The 27,172-nt window shown below is 41.3% G+C and overlaps 1 long non-coding RNA gene across 3 annotated transcripts in view; it reads right to left on the reverse strand.

The window, feature by feature from the left end:
* Positions 1-687: 687 nt before the first annotated feature.
* Positions 688-27,172, reverse strand: part of LOC103278264 (uncharacterized) — a 36,784-nt gene continuing 10,299 nt past the window's right edge. Inside the window, exon 4 of one of the 3 annotated variants that reach the window (XR_010004573.1) lies at positions 688-1,208. This is a non-coding gene — a long non-coding RNA (uncharacterized LOC103278264). Of the gene's footprint in view, positions 1,209-8,776; positions 10,341-21,319; positions 21,757-27,172 lie in introns of those variants that run through there. The other 2 variants (XR_010004572.1, XR_010004574.1) reach the window with 2 other exon arrangements.

Consider the following 27,172-nt stretch of genomic DNA (forward strand, 5'->3'; position numbering starts at 1 on the left):
GTGTAGATTAAAGGGTAAACACAGCATTAAGGAAAGTTGCAGGAAAGTCTGAGTTAAGCCCTTTAATGCATTGCAGCAGATCCTTATATATCTTACGTCCCAGGGCAAAATTGAATCTGCAGAATGTGGAGCGCATTGTAGACACCACTCTCTCTGATGTGTTTTATAGACTTTGGAACAAGGGAGCGAAGAGCAGCCAGGGCATGGCTGACTTACTAGTAAGGAGCTTATTATCCTGAGAAGGGTAAATTATTGCCTCTACTGCTGCCACTTTGTCTTTTTTTCACCTCCTATGCTCCTGAGATGCTGGTGATTATCATCTCTTTTGTAAATAGCAGGGGGGTCGAGCTGGCATAGAAGTCTAAAGTCAGGTTCTGTGGTTAATGTGATCACCTTCCTGGCCTCAAAAAACTTCCAGATTTGTCAGTCTAATCACTTGCACAACAAAATCAGTTCCTCCCAAACCAGTTCCAAGCTGCAGTAAATGGTCAATGTAGAAGGTCATCTTGATCATCTCTCTGTGTGAACGTCAAAACACCATTTGTGTAACAGTTTGTTCTGCAAACCATTGCAAATAGTTTAACACTACAGAATCTTGAGCATTATCTGTGGAACTTCGGACAGCAGTCATCATTTGCTATAATGATTGTGAAGGCGAAAGTGAACCCTTATGTAATAACTTGTCTTCAAATGGATTTGTTAATAAATGCTGTGACTTGTATACACCATTATTAACTGCATGAGTGAACCAATTTAAAGTGTGAAGAATAAGAGTGGAGACACTGGTAGAGAAAATGATTACGTGAGGAATAACCACAGTACATATTCCAAATAGAAATAAAGTCATTAACACAGAAGAACCCATTGTAATTATTCCAGAGGGTACAGTACATACAAGCAAAGACTTAGAATGAGAAATCATATGGTAGGATTTGATTTAGTATATGTGAGGAGACTCAGTTGTTGCCCTACAGAACCCACTCTTTTCTGACCCATACAAAGCAAAGGTATATGTGGGTTGGCATCAAACTGCAATAATTCCCAGACTTGCTCTCCACCTCCCAAAAGTTGTAGGAGCCAGCCATCTGGGATCTCTCTCTCAAGCTGCTCTCAGGAAAGGAGGCAGCCAAATGTTTGTCTTCTCCCCCATGGTTCTGGCTGTTTCTTCCAAAGGTTTGGCATTTGCTTATCCAGCAAGCTAACCTCACCTGTAGCAGAAAGGAGGAAACTAAATATTAGACTGAATATTGTTGGAAGACCTAACTAGAATAAAATAATCCAAAAGTCTTCTCTAAAACAGGGGTAGGGAACGAAAGACCTCCAAATGTGCAATTATGATCAGATCTATCTAGGATAGGTAATGGCAAAGGATAACGGGAGTTGAAGCCCCCCCAAAACATCTGAATCATTAAGCATTTTACCATCTCTACTTTTGGGAGTAGCCTCTGAAATCTAACTCACTGAAGGTTCAGAGTTTAGGGGATCCCAAGGAAACAATGCTGTGGATCATAAGATCTCCTAGACCAGTGGTTCTCAATCCGTGGGTCCCCAGATGTTTTGGCCTTCAACTCCCAGAAATCCTAACAGCTGGTAAATTAGTCGGGATTTCTGGGAGTTGTAGGCCAAAACACCTGGGAACCACAGGTTGTAGGGAACCACAGGTTGAGAACCACTGTCCTACACAGTAAATAGCAATTATCACAAAACTCTATAGGAGTCCTTTATGATGAATTAATTCATTTTGCTTTAATTTGTCTGTTTGCCTAGGGAATGAAGTTCTGCTTCCACAAGATTTCAAAGGCTACTCTTAACATCAGAGATGGAAAAATGCTCAATGATACCGAAGTTTCCCCCCACCAGAGTTTTTTTTTCTGCCAGAAAATCTTCAAGACTAAACTAAGAGACCAACTTTAACAAATGATCCAAATGCAGATTTATATAAACAACAATCACAGGTTCTCATTGAAATATGAGGCACACAACATTAACATCAAATTCAGGAACAATAATCCTAAATATTTAAATTGATACTGCTGCAGATAAAGTTTCAATATAAATAGAAGTGTACTTGGAGAAGTCCATTTATTTCAGTATCCATACTGAATTTGACTGGATTCTCTACAGTCAGCCAACAAGGAAGAAATTGATCTCTGAAATGTCTTCCTAGGTTTGGTCTAAATAAGTAGAATATAAGAATAGAATACAATGGAGGAAGGATTTTTCAGACAGTCTGCAAGAACAATAGCAAGAGTAGCAAATGGGCCAAACTTTTGCAAAATATCCTTCCTTGTGATTTTTTGAGTGCTGAGCTGCTGAATTTGCGGACCAAAAGGTGCCAGGTTCAAATCCCGGGAGCGGAATGAGTGCCCGCTGTTAGCCCCAGCTCCTGCCAACCTAGCAGTTCGAAAACATGCCAATGTGAGTAGATCAATAGGTACCGCTCCGGCGGGAAGGTAACGGCGCTCCATGCAGTCATGCCAGCCACATGACCTTGGAGGTGTCTACGGACAACGCCGGCTCTTCAGCATAGAAATGGAGATGAGCACCTGGACTTATCGTCAGGGGAAAACCTTTACCTTTTAACCTTAACCAAGCAAAGTTGTTCAGAGTTTGAACATCCCACCTGTGAAAAGAGGTTGAGGGAAACAGGAACTGCAATCAAGTGGACCTACGTTAGATTGAGCATGCTCCTGGATTTATTGTATAGTCCAGGGGTCCTCAAACTTTTTAAGCCGAGGGCCGGTCCACAATCCTTCAGACTGTTGAGGGGCCGGATTATCATTTGAAAAAAAAATACAAACAAATTCCGATGCACACTGCATATGTCTTATTTGTAGTGCAAAAACAACAACAACAACAACGAAAGAACAATACAATATTTTTTTAAAAAAACAATTTTAACCAACATACATTTATCAGGATTTCAATGGGAAGTGTGGCCCTGCTTCTGGCCAGTGAGATAGTCAAGTTAATTAGGGTTGTTGTTGTTGTTGTTGTTGTTGTTGTTGTTGTTGTGTGCTTTCAAGTCATTTCAGACTTTGGGTGAGCCGAAGTCTAAAATTTATTTATTTATTTATTATTTACTGCATTTATTTATTACATTTGTATCACACCCTTCTGACCCCAAAGGGGACTCAGAGTGGCTTACAAGTTATATGTACATACAATATATTATATTATTAGCATAGCACAATATTAGCATTATATATTACTATATTGAACTATACCACTATACTGTAATATTATTAGTAATATTATATGTAATATAGAATATATAATTAATATTATTATATGGTATTATTATTCGTGTTATATTGAATTACATTATAATATTATTATCAATATTATATGTATTATATGTATATACAATATATTATATTATAAAACTGAGGGCGGGGGCCAGGTAAATGACCGCATCCGGCCCCCGGGCCTTAGTTTGGGGACCCCTGGTATAGTCTATATAAATCTTGCTCCATCATTCCCACACAGCCTTACATCAACACTGGTGTCTCCTGGAGTTCGCCAAAGACCAGTTTTGCTGTAATAATTTCACATCTGGATACAAGGACAGAGACACTTCTCCAATCCTGTCCACTTTCAACAACACATTGAATGACTATCTGGAAGTTGTATCATGTGGTTAGGTGGTGACTTGGATGCTGCAGGGGGAGGAAGGGATAACCTACCATTTTTATATCTTCTCCCATTTAGTTTTTTAACAATTCGTCTTTTGCTTTTGACAGAAGACCTATGTGAGAGAAGAAAGGAGGTAGAATGGGTTGCAGCAATCTAGATTGTTCTTGTTTTCACTTATTATTATTGTATTTTAGAAGTTCTCTGTGTGTGCATGTGTGCATGTGGATGCTAAGCATGTGTGTGGCATAAGAGAAGACAAATGATGATTTATTAATTCCACACATGATGTCTGTGGGCAGCTTGGGACTGGAACTCAGATGGCTGGACACAGAGAATAATGCTGATAGCAACTGTGTGAATTATAATTTTTAAATCAATTATTATGAGCTTATTAAATTATTTCCCAAAAATGAAATGTATAAAAAATGTGATACAGATTGTCTCATAAGCATTTTAGAACTTCTTAATGGTAGCGAATATACCATATGTGAAAAAAAAACTTTTCCATATCACACAAATGTGACTCTTATAGATAAAATAGGATTTTTTGTTATTTTTGTCATTACACAGAAGAGGGTAGCAGTCTCTATTTGGGGGGTAAAGTGGTCTTCTGACCCCTACAGGGACAGTGATGACCAGGTTTGAAATGAGACTACACACAGTAAGAGACCAAGCTGAAATTCATCACACTTCTTTAATATCAAACATGATTTTATGTTAGAGTGGTTTCCAAATAGTTTATTTTTCCTTGAACAAGGTTGAAATTCATACGTGTTGCAAAAGGTTAAAGTGCCCTATTTTACTAAGATAGCCAAGCAACATGTTGGAACTTGGACACATTAGGCTGGATGCAGATTCAGTTTAACAACAACAACAACAACAACAACTTTATTTTTGTACCCCACCTCCATCTCCCCAAGGGGACTTACATGGGGATGAGCTTTGTCAACATCATAGAATACAATCACATTAAAATACATACACAGTATCATAAAACAGAATAAAACAACAACAATAATATATTCAATGGAAGTGGCAGGTGGAGCATTCCTTATCATCTACCACTCATTGTCACCCCAATAAGTCACCCCACACATAGGAACAGAAAATACTGGATGTTGTAAACAGTGGTGTGAACTCCCAAAGTCAGGTGGGGGCATCTTCCACAAATGAGCTCAACATAGGAAATGAGCTTCTACCACCCAATTGTATGTGCCAGCTGCATGCAGGTGCAATCTGAATTCAGCTCAAGGTTACATCTGCTGCATTTTTTACAAGCTACAGCATGCAAGGGTCCCAGGTACAGTGTATTGCAGCAGTCTAATTGCAATGCAACTAAGGATGGAATAGCCCTTTACTACTTGGACTAGCTATGTTAGATGAGACTGAACCAATGTAATAAAGGCAGCAAAGAATGAGCAAAGTAGATTCTAGAATGGGGTTGATTTGACCCATCCTCAGTCTTTCCCCACATTGCTCTAGTCATCTCCCTAAATGCTTCATTGCTCAGAACGTCTCAGAAAACCAAGATGCCTGTGCTCCACTCCCAAGTCAAGCATACTTGGGAGCAACTGTGTAAGTTGCCAAGGTCCTCTGCTTGTTTGACGGATCAACTAGGACATCAACAGAACCACCAACCCTAATAGCGGAAAAATCCCCACAGACCATCCAGGAATCCTTTGGGGTCCACTAATATCTGGGGGTGAACAATTTATTATTATTATTATTATTATTATTATTATTATTATTATTATTATTATTGACACAACAACATAGTCTGACACAGCAAACAAGATAGATATGCTGGATTTTGTATCACAAAATCACAAGTCGAACACTTCCCAAGCATTTAGGACTATGTGATATATTTTTGGATGATGTGCGCAGATCCCAGTAGGGTGGCCTTTTGCAGTTGGCAGATCGTAATTTTGTCAATGTCTATTGTTTCCAAATTCCGGCTGAGATCTTTTGGCACGGCACCCAATGTGCCGATCACCACCGGGACCACCTGTACTGGTTTCTGCCAGACCCTCCGAAGTTCAATCTTGAGGTCCTGATAGCGGCTGAGTTTTTCCTGTTGTTTTTCGTCAATCCGACTGGTATGGCAATATCAATAATCTAAACCTTTTTCTTTTCCACAACTGTGATGTCTGGTATGTTGTGTTCCAGAAGTTTGTCAGTCTGGATTCGGAAGTCCCACAGTATCTTTGCGTGTTCATTTTCCATTACCTTTGCAGGTTTGTGATCCCACCAGTTTTTTTACTGCTGGGAGGTGGTACTTGAGGCATAAGTTCCAATGGATCATTTGGACCACATAGTTGTGCCTCTGTTTGTAGTCTGTCTGTGCAATTTTCTTACAGGAGCTGAGGATATGATCAATGGTTTTGTCAACTTCCTTGCACAGTCTGCATTTTGGGTCATCGGTTGATTTTTCGATCTTGGCCTTAGGGTTAGGGTTGTTGTTGTTGTTGTTGTTGTTGTTGTTGTTGTTATTATAACTCCAGCAGAGATTAGGTTTCCTAACAAATCTAAACCTTAACAGGCAGTGATCTGTCCATTATAATGGCGTTCTTTCAAATCCCCCTGCCCTTGGATGACCATAATTTAGTTAAAGATTTAACATAGGATCTCCAAGGTTGCTTGCAACACATACAGAACATTTTTACATTTAAGTTCTGCACTGGCTAAGACATTGAATATGTATTCTATTCAATATAATTTAGTGTGTTGTGTATATATATCTCTGCATGTATGCATTGTGTATATACACACATGTATCTGAGGATGTCTGTGCATGATTTACATTGTGATTCTGTTTGCAACATTTATGATTGCCCCCATAGAGCACAGAAAAGGTACATCACTGCATGATTAGGACTTCATAAGGCAATTTTATCCTATTTTTTTATTTCCCACATCTTTGAGCCCTGGAGAAGGGGCTTCTTTTAAAAACCAGAAATGACTTTTGATCACCTTCATTCTCAGTAAAAGGCTTCTCCTGCATCTTAAACAGTTTAGGTAGGAGAACATTAAAAACTGCCCCCTGCGCCTTCTAGATTGCACAGGGGAAAAGGTTGAATTAGCTATATGCACAGATGTCTATTATATACAGTAAAAAGGAAAAAAGGAAAAGTATGTTATATATTGTACTTTAAAGTAAGTTATAGTTCTATATTTCCTCAAGTGATATAATCACATATATTATGACTGTAATATCAATTTATATATTCCAACTGTACAGATAAGTACATATTTCAATGTCCAATTTTAACAAATACAATCTTGATAGTGTTCTCAAGGTTTGTAGTACTCTTCTTCAAATTCGATCATTCAAAGTAAATCAAAGTTCCATGTCAATAGTAAATCAAAGTTCCATGTCAATAGTAAATCAAAGTTCCATATCAATAGCAACAAAGTTCCATGTCAATAGTAACGAGACTGGTCTCCCGGGTATGCATCCAGTTTCGGTGACATTCTTCAGGTAGACCTTCTTCAGGTAATCCTGGAGTTCCCTCTGTTTGCTGCTCTGCTGTCTTATTTATGTCCTTGGAGGATCCTTACATGTAGTATTCTACCTCAGGTCGCAACCTTCTTGGGGACATGTGAATGCTTAACTAAATATCCTGTCACCAATCTAGGAACTTTTGTATGAATATACTTACCTGTAGGTGAATATTTCTCTGTGTATTGATGCAGAAATGGAAGGTACAGAATCCATACTGATCACACTGTGAGACAAGGTTGCCAAGAGAATTACTTTACAAGTGGATAATGTAAAGCTTCTCTGGGCCTCCATCCAATCATGATATAAATGTATAATTTATCAGGGCATAAGAAGTGTGGTCCAAAAATGCCATTCTTGTAGTCTAATATTCAAGATGACAACAACAACAGCAGTAAGATGGATTGGGTGTTAGTTCTATGTAGAAAAAAAAACCAAAATGAAATTAATAGGAGTTAAATTATTTGTAGCTAACAAGTCCTATTAATTTCAATAGTTCTTTCCTAAGTGCAACTAATGTTGGATTTGACCCAGTGAATGGCTGAAAAGGCAAGATTATACAAAACACCAACATACCGTGTTTTAATCTTGTAAGCTGACATTACTTTGCACTTAGCAACAAGAAATTTGGTTGTTCCCAAATATAGTGAGATGGAACTCCTCACATTATGAACAGGCACCACTGATTTTGTACACTAATGAAAATGTGGCAGGCCAGTGAACCAACTATAACAACGCTTTATATGATCAGTAATCTTCACCACAATTCCCCATTCTTTCTCTCTCCTCGCCTCTTCTCTCTGTTGTCTTTTCTCTTTCTCAAAACTTCCATAGATGCTTTACCTCCAGTATTAACTTTCCACAGAAACCCCACCGATATTACTATTACTCAATTTCCTGGCTCTCAACTTTCAGTCCTTCCTAGCCACTCATGCTTTCCTCTTTTCATACTGCTTATAGTCTATAGAGAGCACGTAGAGTGCTTAGCTTGTAGAGCAGGGTTTCCTGGAACTGTTGGGTTCCATGAGAAGTTGCTATGGGTTCCTCAAGAGATCACGCCCAGGAAAAACCCTTTTATCTTGAGCTATAGTTGTAAATAATTTTCATGCAGGAACTTCCTGAGACCCTGAAAATTATTTCAAGGGTATTAAAAGGACTAAGTAAGGCTGTTGTAGGGAATTGCATAGGTGTGAGTGCAATATATTTGGGTGTGTTAAAGCTCACATGCAAGTATTCCTTAGAAACATTAATATTCCATTTATATATCAAAGAGCCATGGCACTTAGAGTGGCATTGGATTTCATTAGTCTTATAGTGTAGATGCAACCTATGTGGGAAAAATGACCATGGTTGTTCGTGGCTATCCTATCAGTGGGGCAATGAATTTACTCTGGGTTTTATTTTGAACTATAAAGATACTATCCAAGATGTTGTTGTCTATTCCCAAAATAAATACACAATTGCTGACAGATTAGCAGTTTCCTAACCAAGAAGCTATATCAGTGGTAAAGCTCACTATCTTTATTGTGTAGAGATTTTTCAATGCATGCATAATGAAAGCAGCTTATTTGCTTTAAGTGCATATATCTGTATGGAAGAATGAGTAGGAACCATGAAGAAAAAAATTGCAACAGAATTCGTTATTCATAAAATCTATTCAGTGATGTTGCTATATTATTATTTTTTGCCAATTTTCTAACACAGAAACAGTCATATAGCTATTACTGAAAGAAAAAGTATAAAGAAAATAGAGTACAATTTATGATGAAAGAACTGGGCTGAACAACAAAAGGGGAAATGCAGCAGAAATATTCAAAAGAGAAAGAGTAAAACACCACGAGAAGCATCCGGCTATTGATAACAAAACATAGGAATGAATTGTGGAGATTTAAATGTTCATATGCATACACTGCTAATAGTCTTCTGCTGGAGCAAGAAGAATCTTGGCAATCAAGATTATCTGATAATTACCCTTCTTGATGCATTAAATTCACTCAGCTTCACCTCCAGGCATTTAACTGCAGAAAATTATGACATACTTCCTCATGTTTAATGGTTAAACTCTGTTTCCAAGAAATCTATTACACACAGTGTCAGCTAGAACTCCAAACAATAAAGAATTTTTCAATAGAGGCACCAATAAAAAGGAAAGCTGTCTGTGAACAGAAGTTGTTTGTACCAAACATTTTTTAACTTGTATCCTTAACAATAAAAATGAAAGTGCATCTGTCTTTGTTAACCACATTGCCTCTTCCACAGTTTCAAACAGAAACATCAGTTAATAATAAATGTATCCGCTAAGTTTTTTTTAAAAAAATTACTAGCACCCAAACATTAATTTTGATTTGTAAACACAATGCAATGGCCTAATCCAGGCATGGGCAAGCTAAGGCTCATGGGCCGGATGCAGCCCCCCAGGTGCTTATCTCAGACCCTCCTCATTTTCCCTGTCCTCTTGGCAGAAGGACACACCAGCCCGCCATGTCCTTATGCCAAAAAGATGGGGGAGGAAGGCACATAGCAGCTGAGAGCCCTCTGGAGCGCTCTCAGCCACCGTGTTTCTTGTCCTCCTCCCGGCATAAGGACAGTATGAACAACTTTGTCCTTATGCCAGGAGCATGTTTCAAAGAAGGCATGTGGTGGCTGAGAGCACTCTCAGCTGCTACCTGTCTCACCTTCCTCCCTCCCAGCATAATGTTAAGAGGACAGTCCGAGGATCAGGGGAGGAGGATTGGGGGTGTTGCACCCGAAAACCAGGCAGGAGCCAATATAACACACAGGCTGTTTATTGAAGCAGAGTATATATGTCTATGCACATTTAAGGTGGAAAGTCAGAGTAAGAAATAGTCCATAATATATAGTCTATTACAATTCAGAAAGAGTTCATCAATGTTCAATTTGTAATCCGCAAGTGAAGCTTGATAGCTTCCTTTAAGAAATCAAAGTTTGTCCATTAAACAATAGCAGGAACAAAGCACTGCAAATCCACTTGACAAGTCCCATAGCAAAATCAAGGAAGCACGGTAAACAAGGCAAAGTCAATCTTGATTCGAGAACAAGGAAGTCGCGGTAACAAGGCAAGGTCTACTCGGGAGTCACGGCTCGACACGGCTTGCCTGGAACTGGGAACTCAACACGGAGTCAGGAGACAAGGCAAGGAGGTGAAAACTGGAACCTCTTCCGAGGCAAGGCAAAGTTGACACTGCAATGAGAATAGAGTGAGGAGTACTTTTAACAGAATCCCAAGTCTGCAAGAATTAGGGAGTACAGGACCCACAGAGTTCTCATGGGAAAATTAATCATTATCCAGTTTGAGAGCGAGTCTCTGACTTCTTCTCACTCCCTGTTTCTTGCTCCTATCTTTTGTAACAAAATCTCTCCGATTAAAAGTTCCATTCTCCCCCAAGTCTGTACCATCTGGTATGGGTAACACTGGAGAGATTTCGGAATGTTCGTCAATTAGCGGATCCTGTGATTCCACAATATTCGGCACCTGCAAGGCCATGGGGCCTGGAACTGAAGCAGGAATGTCCTCGAATTCCATCGCCTCATCTGTTTCTAACTCTAAGTCTCGATGAAACCTGGGTCATGATGGCTGAGCCACAACAGGGGGGAGGATTGGGGCAGTCACCATGTGTCCCACCTTCCTCCTGGCATAAGGATGGGGTGAGCAGCTGGGAGGCCAACCTGGGATGAACCTGGGATGACCACATTAGAAAATATACTTTGCACATGTTTAGAAGCAGTGTTCCGTTAAGTGATGAAAGGGCCCTTCCACGCAGCCATATAATCCAGAAAATCAAGGCAGATAATCCACAATATCTGCTTTGAACTGGGTTATCTGAGTCAGGGTTTGACACTTATTCCCAATGCTCCAATATGCAAATGACACCCTTCCTATTATTCTTTCCTTACCCTAAACATGGAGATGCACATGACAATGGGAACTGTCTGCAAGACATTCATTTCTCCTTCCATATTTGGCATTTTAAATGCTATAATAGCAGGGACTGTAGAAAAATAGTTCTCTCTAAGGCAAGGAAGTATAGATATCTAGTACTTTAAAAACTGCATGTTTCAGGAACCTTTGCACCTGGGATACCACTGTTGAATAACCCTCCTTTGCCACTATCTGCCTAGAAAGTAGTTTTCCATCTCCCAACATCCTTCATAATTGACTATGGACACTAGGACTGCTAGAAATTGCAATCCAACAACATTTGGATGTCCATATGATTCCCAAACCTGATCTAGAAAGTGTAGACTGAGATAAACCTATTGCACTCCAAATACTCTGTATTTTCCAGTAGGAGTGTTTGAATGCTTATTTTTTAGCATGTCACCAAGATTTTAAAGGCCCTAGGGCAGTGGTTCTCAACCTGGGGTTCCCAGATGTTTTTGGCCTACAACTCCCAGAAATCCCAGCCAGTTTACCCGTTGTTAGGATTTCTGGAAGTTGAAGGCCAAAAACATCTGGGAACCCCGGGTTAAGAACCACTGCCCTAGGGTTTTAGATATATGGCTCCTTAGCCAACACTCAAATTTGACATGGAGTTCCCCTATAGCAATTGAAAACCTTTGCTACTTTTGATATTGTAAGGGCTTCACATGCCATGCCCAAATTACAATGATTGGAACCTTCTCCATGCCTTTCAATGTACTGTTATTTATAGAACTGGACTAAAAATTCCAGGGTCTTGTACCCTTTAACCAATCATAGTTAGATTCTTCATGGTCTTGAGCACAATTCATGATAGAAAGTACTTTATTTACTTGGATCTAATATGCCATCGAATCTAATGTGCACCTTAATTTTCAAAACCCTGAAACCCAAAAAAGGATCTGCTATCTAATATAACACACAGTGGCAAAAAGTGCACACTTTGTAATTTGACCCTTACAGTTACTGCCTGCTTAGAATTCCTCCATTAAGAAGGTGGTCCATGCCTTAGTTACCTCCAGATTTGATTATTGAAACACATTCTACGTGGTGCTGCCCTTGAAAACGGCCCGGAAACTTGTACAACGGTCGGTGGCCAGGTTGTTAATGGGAGCAAATTATAGAGAGCGGACAACCCTCCTATTAAAACAGCTCCACTGGCTGCCGATAAGTTTCCATTCCCAATTCAAGGTACTGGTTATCACCTAGAAAGCCTTAAACAATTTGTGTCCGGCTTATCTTTGTGATTGCACTTCCTACTGCAAGCCTGCGTGGTCTCTGAGATCTGTGGGGAGGCCTTCTTCTTGCTTCTGCGGCTGTCTCAAACATGGTTGCTGGGGACGAGGGAGAGGGCCTTCTCGGCAGTGCCCCCCCCCCCCCGGCTGTGGAACTCCCTCCCGAGAGAAATTAGACTAGCCCTCACCCTGGCCACATTCCGTAAACATCTGAAAACCTGGTTATTTAAATGTGTGTTTGATTAAATTGTCATGAATTGACGCCTGTCCCTTACCTCCACCTAGACCCAGTTACTGCTCTCCTTCTGGTACATTCAGTTGAGGTTTATAAGATATTTCACACAGACAATATTTGCCTTGCCCCCAGTGGAATATGTTCACCACACCTGACTAGTAGCTATTGCTTAAGTATGTTTTAATGTATTATATGCTTTATGATTTTATGTTTATATGTTTTAAATGTATTTATGTGATTGTATTTTATTGTGTACTAGCTTGGGGTCCCGGCAGTGCCCGGGTTATTAGTAGCGGACATTGAGTTTTTTTGGCTATTATGAATGGGCCCATTGATGCAGATCTATGGCCGATGGGGTTTGCAGTAGTTTCTGGATGGGGCTGAAGGTACTGGAAATCCCATCGTCTGTGGTCAAGAAGAGTCATGGGGGTCTGTGCCATCTTTGGTACAGATACATGACTGAGGGGGTTAGGAATAGTCTCTGCATGTGGGTGAAGGTACTTCAGATCCTATCATTCATGTTCCATCCTTCACCAAATTCTCCAGGGTTGAAAGTCATAGGGAGTTTGCGTTCCAAGCTTGGTCCTAGTCTGTCATTGGTGGGGGTTGTGTGGTCTGTAAAGCAGGTGATGGTACTGCAAATTCCTTCGTCCGTGGTCCATCCTTGTCCAAACTGCTCCAGATGCATGTTTTTTGGGGGGGTTGCAGTGGTCTGTGGGAGTCAGATCCCAGGGCGGAAGTATACACTGCCACATACATACACACATACATACCCACAAACACTGACTTTTATTACTATATACCTGGTTGAGTTCCTGGCGATGCCCGGGTTATTTGAAAGGGGATTTTAATTTTTTTAAAATGAATTATCCCATTAATAAAATGCATAAGGTTGTAGATGGACAACATCCACAACATCCTGTGGCGCAGGCTAGTGAGCAGCCTGCTGCAATAAATCACTCTGACCATGAGGTCATGAGTTCGAGGCCATCCCGTGGCGGGGTGAGCACCGTCAATTAAAAAAAATAGCCCCTGCTCATTGCTGACCTAGCAACCCGAAAGATAGTTGCATCTATTAAGTAGGAAATAAGGTACCACTTATAAAGTGGGGAGGCTAATTTAACTAATTTATGACGTTGGAATGAGGAAGTGCCATCACAGTGGATGATCTCTCGGTTCTATGTGTATATGGGCATTGAATGTTAGCTCTATATGTACATAATGTGATCCGCCCTGAGTCCCCTTCAGGGTGAGAAGGGCGAAATATAAATACAGCAAATAAATAAATAATGTTGCCTAAGTACCTGATGTTGCCTGGGTTCATTTGGTAAGGATATATATATTAGAAATAGGCATTGCTGGATTTTGGATTTAAGAATAAAGCTATTAGAAAATGCATAACCATATAAACAGAACCATTTATATATATATAAACAGATCACATTATATACATATAGGGCAAACATTCAATGCCCATATAACACACAGAACCGAGACAGAGACAGACGCAGAGGCAATTTAACCTTCTGAGGGGATGTTCGATTCTGGCCACAGGGGAGAACAGCTGCTTCATCATCCACTGTGACGGAACTTCCTCATTCCAATGTCGTAAATTAGTTAAATTTGCCTCCCCACTTTATAAGTGGTACCTTATTTCCTACTTGATGTGGTGCTACTTCCATCAGCCCAAGATCAACCTGTATATGTACTGCCGCCTTACCTTGTTGAAGGAGAGTGCTGTATCCAAAAGACACAGGTAAAAGCTGCTCTGTTTGGAACCACGTGGAACAGGGAAGATGGCCACCTCTTTTGCGGCCTAGCACAATGGAGCCAGGCTGCAAGGCCTGAAACATGTTAGCAAAATGATCAAAGTAGGCTTGGATTGGGGCTTTGGGGGCTAGAAGTGTTCATAAGCATATCATTAAAAAGATAATAACAATGTTACCTGCTGTCTTTTGAGGAAAGTAGGGCCTTAGAAAGAAGTTGAAAGCTGAGGTAAGATGGCGTCCTCCTTTTGGGCCTAGCAGCATGGGGCCAGCCTGGAAGGCCTTAAACATGTCAGCAGAGGGGCCAAAGGGGGCCATCCGTTGTCAGTGGGTTCATGGGTCGTAGGGGTGATGTGTGTCAAGTGTGGTCCATGTCGGGCCTTCCTGGTGGTGGCAGTGGTGTTTTGGATTACAGAAGTGTAGGCCAAATGCTGTTAACTGTCCCAAAGCTAGCGTCGTTGTGAGGAGAGAAGTAGGCCGAACGAAGCCAGTTGGTAGTAGTTTTTCCCTCAGCGATCCCAGTGGCCTATGAAAGTGGAGGCCAATCAGAAAGCTTGCACATTCCGCCCAGCCAATCAGAAAGCTGACACATATTCCGCCAGGCCAATCAAAACGCGAGCACATACACCGCCCGACCAATCAAAACGCTGACACAAACATACAAACATTCACTTTTATTATATATATAGATTGCTGGGCTTAGTCCCCATGTGAGCCGCCCTGAGTCCCTTTGGGGAGATGGGGCGGGATATAAGAATAAAGTTATTATTATTATTATTATTATTATTATTATTATTATTATTATTATTATTATTATTGTATGACACAGTAAACAAGATAGATATGGTGGATTTCGTTTCACAAAATCACAAGTCGAACACTTCCCAAGCGTCTAGGACTGTGTGATGTATTTTCGGATGATGCACGCAGATCCCAGTAGGGTGGCCTTTTGCAGTTGGCAGATCGTAATTTTGTCAATGTTTATTGTTTCCAAATGCTGGCTGAGATCTTTTGGCATGGCACCCAGTGTGCCCATCACCACCGGATCCACCTGTACTGGTTTCTGCCAGTCTTTGAAGTTCAATCTTGAGGTCCTGATAGCGGCTGAGTTTTTCCTGTTGTTTTTCGTCAATGCAACTGTCACCTGGGATGGCAACATCAATGATCCAAACCTTTTTCTTTTCCACAACTGTGATGTCTGGTGTGTTGTGTTCCAGAACTTTGTCAGTCTGGATTCGGAAGTCCCACAGTATCTTTGCATGCTCATTTTCCAATACTTTTGCAGGTGTGTGATCCCACCAGTTCTTTACTGCTGGGGGGTGGTACTTGAGGCATAAGTTCCAATGAATCATTTGGGCCACATAGTTGTGCCTCTGTTTGTAGTCTGTCTGTGTGATTTTCTTACAGAAGCTGAGGATATGATCAATGGTTTTGTCGGTTTCCTTGCACAGTCTGCATTTTGGGTCATCAGCTGATTTTTCGATCTTGGCCTTAATTGCATTTGTTCTGATGGCTTGCTTCTGGGCTGCAAGGATCAGGCCTTCTGTCTCCTTCTTCAGGGTCCCATTCGTGAGCCATAGCCAGGTCTTCTCATTATTATTATTATTATTATTATTATTATTATTATTATTATTATTAAGAACAAAAGTCTTTAAACACCAAAGCTTTCAGCAATGAAAAGGAAAACCTTGGGATTCATCTATGCTGTGGAATGAATCCACTTTAATTACCCTGGCTCAATGTTATGAAATCATGTAGTTTTACAAGGTCTTGAGCCTTCTCTGTCAAAGAACTACCAAACTACAAATCCCAGGGTGGCTTGGCTTTGAGCCATGGCCATTAAATTAGGGGTGACATTCCTCAAAGAAAAAAAGAGAAAAACAACTAAGGAGGATTAGAAACAAATGTGTACAGTTAATGCAAGTCTACACAGAGGTAATCCCTATTGGTTTCAAAGGATTTGGGACACTTCTACACTGACATTACAATCCAGTTTGGAACCAGTTCCAAAGGACTGGTGATCAGATTAACATCTCTGAAACTGGTTTGAGGCTAAAATGGGTGATTACATTAACCATTGAACCTGGTCTCAAACTGCTTCACAAGGTTTTTTTCCCTTTCAATTTCCGGGAGAGATGTGCATCAATGCACCAGAGGCTTAGGGGATGAAAAAAGCGAAAGTAACAGTAGCAGAGGAAAATCACTTACCCCTCCGAGGGAGTTAATAACCCCATGCTGCCCAGCCATATCTTTCAGCAACACCATTTGAGATTCTTTCCTGTGCTTCAGCAGGAGTAATGTAGTTTATTCTACATTTTATGGGGCCGATTTTGGTCAGGATCTGGGATACACTGGCATCTGTTTTGTTTTTGTTTTTGTTTTTTTTTTTGTTTTTACAAAACTTGGATTGAGACTTTTTTAAATGTGTGGTATAGTCTAGATGCATGTTGCAGCACACATTGGCAGTGCGTGTTTTGTGGCTACTATAGCCTTTAGTCAGCTTCAAGCTGCAATATAGTGTCAGCATAGAAGAGCCCTGTCTTCCAGAATACCAAGTGCTATAGGCTACATTTCAGAAGAAAGACCTGGCAAAACCACTGTTGTGTATTCTTTGCATTGGAAAACCCTATAAAATTCATGGAGTCAGTGTAAGTCAGCAAGCAGCTTGGAGCCACATACACACACAAGTGTGTATAGGATTGCAGCTTAAATCAATTGCCTGTTATATAACCTGGACGCCTACTAAGACCAATTGCTTCTGGAATTTTAAAGTGATTTGAGTGACTCTAAGAACAGTTCTTTCCCTGAAATATATCACTTCTGGGCATTATTAATGCAATATTTTTTCTAAAAAGGAGGAGAAGAAAGCCTTTTTAAAAACTGAATATACATTCTATTTAATGTGACGTTTCCATTTGATTTACAAATGGAGGAAATTCAATTTTTTTTAAGTGCCACTTGTGAAAATGCCCTTAGTCTTCCATTATTCATTATCTGTCTCTTTGCAAATCTTTAACTCTGTTCAGCACAATTCCACAATTGTGGGCCTTTTGAAAAGAGCTTTGCAGTCAGTATCTGGGGAAGTAGATGTGTCTGTCAGGCACCATGGGTCTCAAACAATGGTACCAGAGAGAACAAGTACTTTTTCTACATAATCTCCGTGCTGAGCCAGAGAAGGTACAGCTTGGGGTAGACCCAAAGAATTGAGAGCTGCATATTCTGATTTGTGAAGATAGCCCACAGTTTTAAATAGCATGCAATTACTGTCTTTCTGTATGTTCTTAATATGCTAGAACATTCCCTGAAGCTGCCCTGTTACTCAGCAGCCTTTTGCTGACCGTAATATAACCACAGCTTTGTTTGTGATTCTCAGAGTTTCTGCTGTTTTTTCTACTCCTTCACAAATCTATTGTTCCTCTACGATTCATAGACTTCCCAGCCAATTTTGATCTATAGCAATCCTCCTCATTTTTGTTTTCTGGCAGTTATGATGACTAAAGGTTCTCATGGCTGACAAATTGATAGCATCCAATTGATAAATTGGATGCCATTCAAATTAGGCAATAGTCATCCAGTGTTGACCACTGCCTAAGGAATCCATTGATGTTGTAGCCTAAGGCCCCTTATACACTGCCAAATAATCTAGATTATCAAAGCAGATAATCCACTATCTGCTTTGATTATCTGAGTTTAAACTGCCAGTTCAAAGCAAATAATCCGGATTTTATTTGGCAGTTTAGAAGGGGGCTTCAATATTCAATTACTCTGCAAAATAACTATTTAAACAGCCAACATGTTTTGGTTGCAGGTGTCAGATTGGAAATCCTATATGTGTGCGTGTGCACAAGTTGCCTCTAGATTTGTGAATTTCATAGGGATTACTTAGCCCCTTGTACACTGCCAAATAAAATCTAGATTTTCAGTTTTGAACTGGTTTATATGGCAATGTAGACTCATATAATCTAGTTCAAAGCAGATAATGTGGATTATCTGCTTTGACAAACTGCATTTTATGGCAGTGTAGAAGATGCCTTAGAGAAGACATATTCAAAGCTAGTTTGTATTGCCTTCCACTGAAATATAGCCTATAGCACATGGCATCCCTTGATGGTATCTCCAGGATGATCTTGCTTAGCTTCAATGACCAGGTGTTTGATGCCTTCAGGGAATTTAAACCCCATCCCTGGCCTTTAAAATATATTTAACACTATTAAAAGATTCAGGTGCTCTTTCTCTAGCCCATTACATTTATCTGAGTACCTCCAAACTCTTTTCTCACGTCAGTGAGGTTTCCAGGACTTTAATTTTGGCTTGACCCAGTGTGGAAGGAGGATAAGTGGAAAGGCTAATGGGAACAGGGCAGATAGACTTTCTAGAGCACTCGTGTGACCAAAATATGCATATATGATATGTGGTATGAATGGAAGAATGAAAGAGAGCTAGAAATTTGAAGATACCAGTCTGTAGACTAAGACCTGCTCAGGAATTGTAATTAAAACCTGCTAATGAGACCTGAAATAGTTGACCTGCCTGGCAAACTGTGATAAGAACTGTGACTGATAAGAGAAATGTTTACATCTGTTAACATCTGTCAACATTTGCTGACTTGATGAACTTTTGGGGCAGTGCTGCTTGTGTTTGCTAACACCAATCAAGAGGAATCAACATCTGGTCCAGGAAACTGAGGATATTCCATGATAGAAGACGTCTATGATTCATTTACAACTTTGGGACAACATCATCAGCAAAATATTGCTATATAAGTGACCTTATGACAGTCCAGAAGGTGTGACAGACAGCGACGCTGTTCACCCGCCATGCTCAGTGGAGATGGTGTACTTGGGAGTGGCAGATCTGCTATGGGAAAGCAGGATTCTGTTCACTTTTTGGGGCCTCTTTTTCTCATGGGAAGAGAAAAGAGTGCATTTTGAAGTCATGGTCTTTTTGAAGTTTTGGCGTTTTGGAACTATGTCTTGGCAGGCAGCAGTGGAAGCTGGGTCTGGCCTAAGCAGGTGCTCCTCCAAGGAGGGAGAAAGAATATGGTGATATTTGTGTGCATGAAGATGGATGCATGTTGTGTGTGAATGATGAATGAAAATGTAAAACCCCCCTGTTTGTTTCTTAGCCAATGTAACTGTAGGTTGTTTGTGAATCCAATGTAGTTGCATAGAATCTGTATGTTTGTATGTCTAAATGTTGTTCTTTGTTGTTTTGTAAAAGTTCTGCTATACCTCTCAGACTGAAACTGCAATAAAAAGAACCTATGCTTTAAAGTTATTGAAAAGTTATTCATAACACTCGTCTCTGGCCTAGTGCTCTTCAGATGTGATGGACTATGTTCCACATGATCTTATAGGCCCCTTCTACACTGCCATATAATCCAGATTATCAAAGCAAATAATCCACATGATCTGCTTTGAACTGGATTATATGAGTCCACACTGCCATATAATCAGTTTCAAAGCAGATAATTTTATATGACAGTGTAGATGGGGCCATAGTGGTCTATATGCCCTTGGAGAGAATGATCCAATTTATTCTATATGCTCTTTGGAATACTGTTCCATATAAAACTATATTTGCATTTATAGACTTCAGCTCTATACACATTGACCTGATCGTAAACTTTGTTGAACTAAACCCTCAACCCTTTGTTGAACTAAACTAAACCCAAGGCATTAGGCTGGATCCATTTGCTTTAAGATTCCAGAGGGCAGCCAAAACAATGCTGTTCACATGGCATTTAATGTTTGAAATTCCTTTTTTAACTGTTCAAAACTGGAATCTAGGATTGCTTTTAGGATGCTTTTAGGAGGTTTTAAAGTGTAAATATGTTTCTAAACTGTTTTTTACCTTTGTATTGTTTTAATTGTTCTTTATTTGTTCAGTGCCTTGGGAGACCATGTGGGCTGGGAGGCAATAAAAATATTTAAAGCAAAACAAAACAAATGGGATTTTAAGTAAACGTGTAACAACATATTAAATCCATTTGTCATAAGAGTTTCAAATGATTCATTGCTGAAATTGCCACACATAAATATGAATAACTGATCAATTTTGATAATGAACCTTTTCCAGTTATACCTATAAAGGTAAAGGTGTTCCCCTGACATTAAGTCTAGTAGTGTCCGATTCTGGGGGTTGGTGCTCATCTCCATTTCTAAGCCAAAGAGCCAACATTATCCGTAGACACCTCCAAGATAATGTGGTCAGTATGACTGCATGGAGCACTGTTACCTTCCTGCCGGAATTGTACCTATTGATCTGTTGACCTATTGATCTACTCACATTTGCATGTTTTTGAACTTCTAGGTTGACAGAAGCTGGGGCTAACAGTGGGAGCTCACCCTCCTCCCCAGATTCTAACCACCGACCTTTCGATCAGCAAGTTCAGCAGCTCAGCGGTTTAACCTGCTGCACCACAATACATGTCATAATGGGCATCATTTTAGAAGAGGATTTGTTCTATAAGAAAGAATCGGGGTTACTGAAAGAGAGTAGCTATCATCTCCAGATTCAGTAAATCATCCACATTAATATCACATAACTTTTTTTTTTCTTTTTAATGTTTCCTGGTAAAGTGAAAACATATTTTTGATTGACTGGAATGTTTTAAATCAACCTAACAATATTGCAACCATAATGCTTCACCATGGATTTTATCAATAGCACAGCTGTGTTTGTGCAACAAAATTTCATTTCACGTTAAGACGCTGGCTTAAAATTGCTGATATGAGGTAAAACAATTACCTCTTATTTAATTGGTTTCAGTGAAGAATTGTGTTCATTTTAAGCAGGTTTTGAGAAATCAATTACTTCACTTAATAGTGCAATATAAATATTTTGATCTACAGCAAACACCTTCAAAGTAAGTCAATTATTCAAGAAATTAATAATTAATACTGCTGTCAGTTCCTAAACATTACAACAAGCAACTTGGGGGAAAACATTTTTTTTCTCCTTGCTTCCTACTAGTTATTAAAAATAATGCCAGGGAACTGTAAGTAAGCTATCTTACATTTTATTTATAACTAGAGCTATCCCAACTGGTTTACTGGACTTCATCTGAGTTGCAATCAAATACATATTTCATAGGTTGAACATTTGACCTGGTCCTCTTAAAATACAATTTTAGATATATTTATTCATGGATAGCGCTTACATAAATACATATTACACATGAAATGGAGCGGAAACAGAATGATAAGGATGAGTCAAATCCATGAGTATGCAACTTACTAAATATTCACTCTAGAATCCTTCCAATAGCTTTTCTTGTTCTGTTTTCCTTATGGTGTTGTAGCCTGGGAAGCATCAGATGAGTTTTATGAGTGCTCAGAGGATGAGGAAGGGGCTGATGAGTTGCAACCTGTAATTTCTGAGGAGTCTGTGGAGGATAGCAGGGGTCTGAAGGGAGATATTTTATAATCTCCAGATCATTCCTAGGCAACGGGAGAAAGTGATATCAGTTCCCACGAGAACAGGCCAGAGTGGCCATCGGAGGAGAATGTGAGAAAGGAAGGTTTTTCCATATCTAGTCACTTTTAAATTAGGAGGCAGAATGTAAAACAAAGACAAACTCGTTTTTCTCAGAGGCTTAGAAATAAGGAGAGAAAAAGCAGGTGCGCGCAAAGTGATGTCATGGGAGTGACTGAGGCCCTTTAAGTTGTTTCTGGGCTCTCAGGTCTTTAGTGGGGACATTGTAGAAAGGGAAACTGCTCCTGGTTTCTTGTCCTAAGTTTCTGGTTCAGCTATTTCAAGATTCTTGGTTTGATTCTTGTTTATGACTTCGTGTTCTTGGAGGTTTTCATGTCTATGGATGTAACTTTTGGACAATACCCTGCTTAAGGATTCTTTTGCTTGGTGTTAACTCAAGTCTTTGTGGATTGCTTTCTGATGCCTTGGTTCAACAGCTGGTGGACTCTTGAATTCTTTGGGAATTACTTTTTGTTTTGATGCTTCTTTTTTGCGTTGCCTTTTTCCTTTTATAATTATTCTTTATTAAACTTTTACTTATTGGATTATCTGAATATTGTGTGGTGTTGGGTGAAAAGGTGTACCAGGGCTACAGTGCAACACATAGTGAGCAAGCTGTTTCTTCGCCTGTGGTTATCCAATACTGGAACATAGCCTCGATGTCCTTTATCATGGAGTTCTACTCATGTTCACTAATACATGCAGTGGAAATGAACAGTATTTGTCTATGGCTGGCTGTACACTACCATATAATCTGATTTCAGAATAAACTTCATTGATTTGGATTGTATGAGTATACAATGTAAGTGTAGATTCAGCCTAAATAACTGCATTATTAATGTTTTTCTATTTTATGCTGGTTGAACATATAGCCAAGTGGAGAACAGTTGATGATGATGATATACTGTATTTTATACCCTGAGGCCTAGAGAGGCTCACAACCTTACAAAACTTATACAATTTAGAAATATAAAAAGTAAATATTAAACTAGGATAAGAGAACAGAAGGATTGTTCCGTCCCCCAGGACGATGGTTTGCCTTACCTATTGGTCGTTTGTTTGTTTTCCCTCCTTTACATTTTGTTTGAGCCTCTGGCTGCAAAAGCCTAGGAAAAGTGGCTTGGAATCTGCAAGAGCTGGCTGCAGTTTTCTTTGCAGTGATTGGTCAAAGAATGCAACATCTTAGGACCGCCCTTTTTACCAGGGTCTAGTCTCCATTTTAGAGTTTCATTCTGGCTATAGTCTTCCAACGTGCTGGAGCTGTGCAAGGCTAACTGGGACAAATCATCCTCAAAACCAGGCCAATCTAAGCCTATCCAAATTAGATAAGTATTGAATTATATTGATCTGGAATAGGAAATCTAGTTAGAGGAGCAGGGTTATTCTGTCGCTTCTAGAACTAATCTTTGCTGTAAAGATAGGGAAGGAAAGAGTTTCTCCTTCTAATATAGGCAGCGTGATTAGGGTATAGTGGTTTTATAATCACCTTTGCTTTCTGGAACCAGGGATAATTCTGCAACTAAAACCTATGGAAATTTGTTTCATTTTCTGCAACTTTAAGATCTGTGCCAGGTTTACAACCTTGTATGAATAAACATCCTTTTTTGAAGTTCTCCAGACTCAGTCGTTCAATATTTTAGGACAGCTTATAGGGATTTGCAGTTCGCCCGGATAAAGGACGGCACGTTTCAGCTTTATAGTTTTTTTTTTATTGTCTGGCGGACGGCACAGTTTTGAGGACGATCAGCGGTTTTTCCGCTTCAGCTAGCTTGCACGGCCATAGAGACTTTGATTTTGTGGTCTGTTGCAGTGAAAGCTTGCTGCCAGGCCGAAAGGCAAGTGAGAGAGTGGGGCTCCATTTCTTCAGCCTCTGCAGTATCCTGCTCTTCAGCTTGCGTGTGTGCACGTAGCCCTGCGGCTGTTTCTGCAATTGCACGGCTGTGCAAAACCCAGCAATCTACCCCGAGCTCCTTCGGTGGCAGGCATCGAGCCGCGGAGCTCCAGCAGTAGGTCCTGGGCTTACACGGAGGTGGTGAGTCCAGAAGCGCTCGGCCGGGACGGTCGCCTGGCGGTGGTGACCTGCCTCATTGTCCTGCGGTGGTGACCTGCCTCATCGTCCTGCGGTGGTGACCTGCATCATCGTCCTGCGGTGGTGACCTGCCTCATCGTCCTGCGGTGGTGACCTGCCTCATCGACCTGCGGTGGTGACCTCCCTTCACAGCGGGGAGGAGGCGTCTTTTCTCTCCTCCTTTCCAAAGCCAGCCTCGGTGCTCCTTCGGCGGCAGGCCTCGAGCCGCGGAGCACAAGGTGCTTGAAAATTTGGCGAAGTCGCCATTTTGGCAGTTTACGTCACTCGGGCAAGGGAGGTATCAAGTGGCAAGTTGCTGTCAGTTGGCATTTTGCAGCTTGCCCACCAAAGTCTGGCGCCAAAGGTCACAATCTTTGTAAAGTATAGTTACTTAGTGATATATATTGCTATGGTTAAGTGCTGTGAATTGTATTATATATTGAATTTGCCTTTATTGTAAGTTTACTTGCAGGTATATTGCATTTGCCTTTGTTGTAAATTTACTTGCTATTAAGAATACATAATGTCTATGCAATTTCAAGATGATGCAGATGGTATACCTCCTTCTGAGGCTGAAAGTAGGAATGAAAGGCCCCAAAGGATAAAGCACCCTTCAGCCAAGATGCTAGCCCATCTAATAGATGAAAAGGAGCTCCTCCATGTGAGGTTAGGTTCGGCATGGGAGCGAATTGTAACATTGATGGACAGAATTGAGAGCTTGGGTATTACAAGGGTGCCATCCATATTACAGACCGACCTTGAAGAGACCTTCGGTCTCTGGAGGGGTTTGGTGTCTAAGATAGTCCAGGTCCTCGAGCGCATTAACGCCAAGGATTCAGAGTTAGAAATAGTGAGTGTCTTAGCTGACACTAATGAGAAAGAAAATAAGGTGAGGGCAATTCTAGATGCCTTGGAATTTAGTTCTCCACCTGTTAATCTAAGGTCTGAGCCAAAAGGAAATCAGTCTTCCTTATGCAGCCATGAGACCAATCTTTTAAAATCACCTGCTGTGGCACTTAGTCTTAAGTCCAACCGCTCTAGCCAGGTATCTAAACTAAGGGAGTGTGCATCATCTAAACATAGCCACTCTAGCAAGTCTTCTGCTGCTGGGAGTGCCATCTCTTCCCTAGCTGCCTTGCACATTAAGGAGGCTGCACGTCTAGAGCTAAAGAGCAAGGTAGCGGGGGCGGAGGCTGATGCTAAGGCAGCTGATCTCACCCTTCCCTTTAAAGAAGAAGAGCAACGACTGCAAATAGAACAGGCCCGTAGACAAAGCGAAATGCAAATGGAACAGGCCCAAAGGCAAGGTGAAATAGAAATGCTTAGAATAAGGATGGATGCTACTGCCAAAAAGGTAAGGGCTGAGACTTTGGCCAAGGCCCTAATTGAGCCACTCACAGAAGAAAATGTAAGTCAGTTGCCGAAGCAGGACCCTTCTTCCAAGGTGCTTGTGCATCTTAATAGCTTAAACAGCCAGTTTTCGGATGAGGAACAGGAAGACTTCTCTCCTTACCCAGAGCAGGGCCCCAAAGTCACTTTTGAGTTTCCTGCAGAGCAGAGCGTCATAGCGGGGAGCTCACCCTTGCCCGAGCTACCTGTGCCTCCTGCTAAATCCCTAGGTCAGTCAATCAGGGCCTCAAGGCCAAGTGCTAGTTGGCCCTTACAGACAGCTGCACAGGGAGCCACCGATTCGTCAGTGGTCGATGTCATCCCTCCAAGAGGCCAAAGGTTGACGCAAGGTGCACGGTGGGAGTCCACTCCACAACAGCATACTCCTCAATTGTTCCCTTCAACGCCAGAGTCCCAGCTTGTCTCCATCATCAGAAGCCCCAGAAGAGATCTTAAGGACAAGGGTGTCGAAAAGTTTTCGGACAAGCCTGAGGAATTTCTTCTCTGGAAGGCCACCTTCCAGAGAGCAATCAGAGACTTAAAGTTATTGCCTGAGGAAGAACTGACTCTTCTGGCTGCATGGTTGGGCCCAGCCTCATCCTCACAAGTTAAGAAGATCTACGCAGCCCACGTAGCCGATCCCGACAAAGCCCTGGAAAAGGCCTGGGCCAGGTTGCAGCAGAGGTATGGGGCCAGCACAGAGATTGAAGCATCTCTTATGGACAAGCTCCAAAGGTTCCCAGCTTTGAAACTCAAAGACTTCAAACTCTTGTGGGACCTCAGCGATCTCCTTACGGAATTAGAGTCGGCCAAGGAGAATCCAGAACTGCCCGGTTTGAAGTGCCTCGATCAGCACCTGTCCCAGAGGCAGATCTTGACCAAGCTGCCCTTCACTTTGCAAGAACGCTGGGGACAGGAGGTCTTCAACTACAAGGAGGCCCACTCCCAGGCATACCCTCCATTTTCTCATTTGGTCCAGTTCATCACCAGGGCGGCCAGAGAAAGGAATGATCCGCAGACGGGCCTCCCCACCTTATACCAAGGGACCCAGCCAGAGAAGGCACCTAAAGTGGAGAAAAAACCATCCAGAGAGGCCAAAAGACCGGTTAGTGTTAAGGCTGTTGAAACTCAGCACAGGGCCAACGAGTCCAAGTCAGAGGTGAAGGAGGTGCTCTGCCCCATTCACCAAAAGCCTCACAGTTTGGCCAACTGCCGGGAATTTGGCAAGAAGCCTTATAAAGAAAGACAACAGATTGTACAGAAGCTGGGCATATGTTTTAGGTGCTGTGGAGCAACTCCTCACTTTGCATCCAACTGCAAAGAGGACGTCAAATGCGCAAGGTGTAACAGCCTTAAGCATTGCACCGCGATGCACAACTCTGACGCTGTCTCCCGCGCCAAAGGGGACACGTCTTCCAAAGAAGGGTCATCTACTGAAGCCACCAACATGCAGACCGCGTCACGGATGCAGGAGGATGCCCCATCGGTCGCCTGTACTGAACTATGCTCTGACGTGCACCAGTTCAGAGTCTGCCATCCCATCTGCCTAGCAGATGTATATCCAGCCAGAAGACCTTGGCTTAAAAAGAGACTTTACGTGGCTTTGGATTCACAAAGCGACGCCTCCCTGGCGACTCCAGAGTTTTTCCAACTGTTTGACATAAAAACCCAGACGGTCGACTACACCATGTCCACCTGTGTAGGGAAGAAGAAGTTGCAGGGTCGCATAGCATCCGGCTTTGTTGTCTCCTCTTGTGACCAGAAGAGACTGTTCGAGTTACCAGACCTCATTGAGTGTTCCTCTATTCCCCGGAACAAAAGGCAGATTGTAACTAGAGAAGTTGTGGAGGCTCATCCACACTTGCGAAGGCTGAAGAACGCCTTACCTGCTTTCCGTCCAGATGTGGACATTGCCCTTCTGCTTG

The sequence above is a fragment of the Anolis carolinensis genome, chromosome 3, assembly GCF_035594765.1.
Source record: "Anolis carolinensis isolate JA03-04 chromosome 3, rAnoCar3.1.pri, whole genome shotgun sequence".
Lineage (NCBI taxonomy): Eukaryota > Metazoa > Chordata > Lepidosauria > Squamata > Dactyloidae > Anolis > Anolis carolinensis.